This window comes from Euprymna scolopes, chromosome 10 (assembly GCF_053919585.1).
Source record: "Euprymna scolopes isolate OS-2025 chromosome 10, ASM5391958v1, whole genome shotgun sequence".
NCBI lineage: Eukaryota > Metazoa > Mollusca > Cephalopoda > Sepiida > Sepiolidae > Euprymna > Euprymna scolopes.
In genome coordinates, this window is record NC_136491.1 from 24,670,246 (window position 1) to 24,675,947 (window position 5,702).

Here is a 5,702-nt window from a genome sequence, read left to right on the forward strand (position 1 = left end):
GGGTCTCGTGCAGCGTGGTTCAAGTTGCACGTCAATGTCATGTCCTCCTAGCTGAGCAACATGCATACGATTTATACGTTTGTTATCTGTCTGTTGGAGGAACGGTGTCTTACATCCACTGGATAACACATGACATGTTTTGATGTATCATCCCCTCCAATATAAACTAATATACAACATTGCTGCTCAACTCCCTACATAGTACTCCTACAAATCATGTCCCAGATAGTACATCAAAGTGGTATAGTTCCCCGTTTGGAGTGAAAATACAAAAAATCTATATTACTATACGCTTTCATTGCTTTACAAATATAATGATAAATATTAAAACTATTTGTTTACTTACATATTTAATTACCAATAAATAGACTTTAATATAAATATACGGCACAATCATGTCGTCAGATCACCAAAATAAAGCAACAATGAGCCTGGCCAGTAGCAGATGGGTGACCATTTGCGAAGGTTAGGTGCTTTCCGCTTATCTCGGCATTGTTTCCAGTCATCCTGGACCTCCACTTGCCACTGGTATTCAACAATGTCGACGCAGGAGAGATGTGGTTGGAGATTATGCAACTATTGCCACAAACATTTCACGCGCATGCACCCTTACAGTGGGTATACATAGTCTGTCAAGACTGAAGGAAACCTTAAATATAAATATTTTTCGCAAGAGAAAAAGCTTCTTTCTGCAAATGAGCGATTCAGTTAAAATATATTTTACGTGTTTTACTAAAACTCACTTGCAATAAAAAAATAAATTACTCCCTGACACCACCGGATAGATGCAGCTATATATTAAACTTTATTATTTAAGCATGAATACTTGCGTTACATCGATATTGTGTTTAGGGGTCAACATCTCGCAGGATTTTCTACGTTCATTTTATTCTCGTCACTGCAAATATGTAACGTGGCCATTGCACTCGAATCGTGTCGTTACATTTCAAGCACTCGGGCCCACACGTTGTCTGGTACCGTCGCAGTAACAAGCAAGGAAGGATATAAAAAATACGACTCAGTATTTTTTATTTTTTAGGTGAATACAAAAAACATTTATTTCAATAATTTTCGCCAGCTTATTTCACTGTGTTCCAGGCATCAAACGTGTCTGTCAGGACGCTGCTTCATGCACGTGTCTTTTTCCACCTTCCCATGACGTCGGCGCGTGCATATTTGTTTAAAAGCACAATCGTTCGAATTTAATGAACCCTGATTTCGCGATGAAAATGTAAATATTTGGTCTGGACAAAACTAACATTCAAAGTGTTTATGTATTAGAACTCCGTAGGATAGAACAATGATCATAAAGTTGTAGGATTGTCAGTTTGGAGATAAATTATCTTCTCCCAGGAAGATGGACTCAATCCATCCATCATTTCTGCCGCCATATTTAAAGTGGCATTCAATAGGATGTTATCGCAATAAATTTGCTATGACAGCTATTATTATCATTACAGTGAAATCAATTCAGCCACGGTACAAATAAGCGTTTTTTTTTTTTTGTTTTGTTTTTTTGTTTTTTTTTTCTTGCACATTAACTTGCATTTTGTACATACTAGTGTTGGGACGATTAATCGGAATCGAAATCGAAATCGGGAATCGGACAAATCGGAACTTTGGGGGGGTATCAAAATCCGCATCGAGATCAGAAAAATTTATGCATAACTTTTCAATAATATTAGTAATAATAAAATATTAAATATTTATTGGTTTTAAGCTACGAATGAAGCTAACATCTATAAAACAAGTGTGATTTTTACGTTTGAGAAAATACGTGTACATTTAACACGGTAATCGGGGAAAATAACAAATTCATAATAGTTAAATATTAAAGGATTTATAAGAATTGGAATCGGTATCTGTTAGTGTATCGGAATCTGAAATTTAGTGCGGAATCGGTAATTGTATCGGAATCAGGAGAAAAAAATTAGAATCGTCCCATCACTAGTACATACTAATTATAATGGAAATATGGTGTCTGTCTTTAACTAAAATTATATCACGTTTTCTCAGCGATTTTCATTTCAGATATGAAAGGATTGTTTTATTTTAATTGTTGTAGTCTTGTTACTATCTTCAGCACAGTTTCATTCCAAATAGATAAATACATATAATTAATATGCAATGTTTATTCTTACAATTATATAAATGAAACTGTGCTGTGTGTATGGGTTCGTTCCTTATAGACTCCAAAACGGCTTTAGAATTTACATAATTGTAGTGCATGAATCTGGGAGTGAAGTTTTGTCTCAGAATACGCCCGATAATTTCCAATAATCGATAATAGAAACCGTTATTTTAATTTATGTGTCATGGTAGAACAACGGGCCGTGAAAATTCTACAGTGGGTAAATTGATAGCATGTTCTTTTTGTTTTTATTTTATTTTTGTTTTTGTTTTTGCATTACGTGGTCTGTAGGTTACAAACTCCGCACGTAAAATTCTTTTGTTTCTTTCAATAACTGCAAAGAATTTATAAGACTTGAGATTTTACGGGTTTTTTTTGTTTGTTTCTTTTATACATGACATGTTCTGTAGGTTAAAACCTACCACGTAAATTTCTTAATGTGTTTTTTTATTTTTTTGTTAACTGGACAGAAGTTTATCTCTTCTCTATCTTCTCTGCTTTACTTCTCTTCTTCTCTTCTCTTCTATTCTATCTTCTTCTTTCTATCTATCTTCTTTTCTATCTATCTTCTTCTTCTATCTATATAAATAAAATGAACTCATTTTTCCCCTCCAACTTTGACCTTAATAGGATTAAAAATCATGACATTACATGCAAATGCAATGCGTATAGACTGTAGCACATTATCTGAGGGTTGCTATAGGTCTATTACCTATACAGTTCCTCGACAATTGTACATTCCTATATTTTTTCCGGTGAGAGTCCACTGCAAAATCGCTTACATTCAATGGCAGTTGCAACATCTTTTATTAGATTCCTCCTTTCCTCTCTCCCCATTTACACCGCAGCAGATGTGTTCACAAGGAACACTACGAGGAAACACACCGGTTTGGAATCGTACAAGGTTACTTATGCCGTTTCTTCTTTTTTTTAATTTCTTTTTTCCCTGATTTACGCTTTCTGTTTTTGCCATAATAAAATAGAAATAAAAAATTTAAAAAAAACAAAATGCGAAAACGCGATTACTATTATTGTTTCTTTTTGCTATTTTCGTTAGTGTAAGACGCAATCTGCGAGACTAACCGGATTTTACTTCCGGTTTTAACGACTCTATCCGTGAAATTTAACTATGACTTTTATTTATTAGTATTTTCAACTCAACATTTATTTTTACACAAAGATTACAATGCAACGATATCGTGAATTCACTTGCATTACACTTAAATTAAAATTTAAAAAAATAAATTCATTTAGAATTCGAGAAAACAAAACATTCATTTAGAATTCGAGAAAACAAAACATTCATTTAGAATTCGAGTGTGATGTGACTACTGAAACTAAACCAAAACAAACTTCACTACGGAATTGATATTTGACCTAATTCACTTTTTAGTTAATTCATCACGTTTTTTTTTTTTTTGGCGCTTTCGCCTCAATGATTCGAGCTCGAATCCCCCATCCTTCAAACATTTTTGGGATTTTTCAAACACACGGGCACCGCCGGACCGTTCGTGGTGCATCACGCTCATTTTTTAAAGTGTTTATTTTTTTACACGATTTTTTTTAGCATTAACATTGTTTGTTTTTATAATATTTAAACAGGGTTATAACTTCGCTTTGTTTTCATTTACCTCCCCCCCCAACCAAAAACCAGGGCAACAATTTTATAAAAGAAACTGTAAGTTCTCTAGAGTGCAAAGTAGAATAACATATTTTGGACTAAGTTACTGCATGGAGGCATGTGAAGCCCCACACCTGGGCGATTTCACGGATTTCGATGACAATAAAAATATAGGAGGGTGAAATATTCGTTGATCATCATTAAATCCCGGGCAACGTCGCGTCTCCCTGCTAGTTATATATAAATAGACAAATTAAAATAGCATGCACACTTTACTTAGTATTATAAATTTCTAGTTCTGTTTTTATGCCAAACGGTAAAACATGTAATATAACAATACATGATGGCAATATTCTTCAGATTTTTTAGATGTATGTGATCGTACTCATATATTTTTATATTTTGTTAACTTAAAAAGTTCCCCGTTTTCTGACGAGTCTATGATGGAAATATTCAAAACTGGCAGGACCCAGTAACCGTTGTTTCCCGGTTGAAGTTGTTTTTTTTTCCAATCTAGTGTGCCCCTTATATATATATATATATATATATATATATATATATATATATATATATATATATATAAATATATATATATTCGTTCTGATATATATATATATGTATATATGTGTATATATATGTATATATGGACTTGTATGTAATGTACTGTGTATGAAAATTTACTATATATATATATTGCTTTTATATATATACATATATTATCTTTATTTACATATATATATATATATATATATATATATATATATATATATATATAAAGGCAATAGGAATGAACAATTTTCCCTATAAAAGCTAGTGTAAACTATATAGCAAACAAATATTAATATTTATATGGTAATCTCAACCAGATAAAAATTTTACAAGGAAATTTATTGTCTTAAAGAATACTCCAAAAACACTTTTCAAGAAATTCTAGTTCCGTGCAGTTTCAATGTAGGCTATTCTTTTCTTCAGGGTGAAGAAAGATTCATTTAATGCCATACCAGCAAATTCTTCGCTCGGTTAAACTAATAATATGCAAAAATCTTTCTTTCATCTGAAGTGAAGAATAACATTCTTTGAAACTCCACGGAATAAGATTTATTGAAAATTCTTTTTTGGAGTATTCTGTCGAACAATAAATTTCCTTGTAAATTTTAATCGGTCCTGATTTCTTGGTAGTTTTGGTATTTCTTGATATTTGGCGAAGTTATAATAAACAGAGGCTACTACCGCCTCCTTGTTATATATATGCATGTATGTATACAGCAGACAACGTCTATGCGTATTACACCCGAGTGAAAGCAAAGCACACAAATACCCCACCTAGTACCCCTGGGGTCTCACGTAGGTCATACATTCCCTGAAGGACAAAGTACCAGAGATATTAATGTTGGCAGGAGAGAAAAAAAAATAAAACCACATGTGTTAAAAAACTAGCTGAAATCATTTAGAAATTCATCGGCTTGAAATAAAGACAAATAAAACTAACTTTCTCTCCCAGAGGCCTCAAACGACCCACATTGGACAACTAGGTGTCACAGTTCGCCAACTAATGTAATGGAATGCTGCAAAGTAAAAAGGGTTAGCAGCCTACTGTCTGTTCCAGCCCCCCCCCCGCGGCGTCATCTTTGTGGCTTCTTGGCCAAGATCAAAGTGTAGTATCTGACCGGCAGATGCTGCAATCAAAGACCATTGCCCTTGTAGCAATCTTCTGGTCCATGTTGTGGCAACCGTACATACCAGCTGGCTCTCACTATCCATCTCCTATTTCTCACCTCTCGGGAGCTGGTCCCCTTTTCCCTTCCCCACCACCTCTTTCTCGACATTAAAAAACGGCATCGTGCCTAATTTGCTCAGGGGAAGTAAATAAATACAGGGGAAGCAAATAAACATAGCCCCCCCTCCAGAGGGGGCACCTTTGTGGCTTTTTGGCCAGGATCAAAGTGTAGT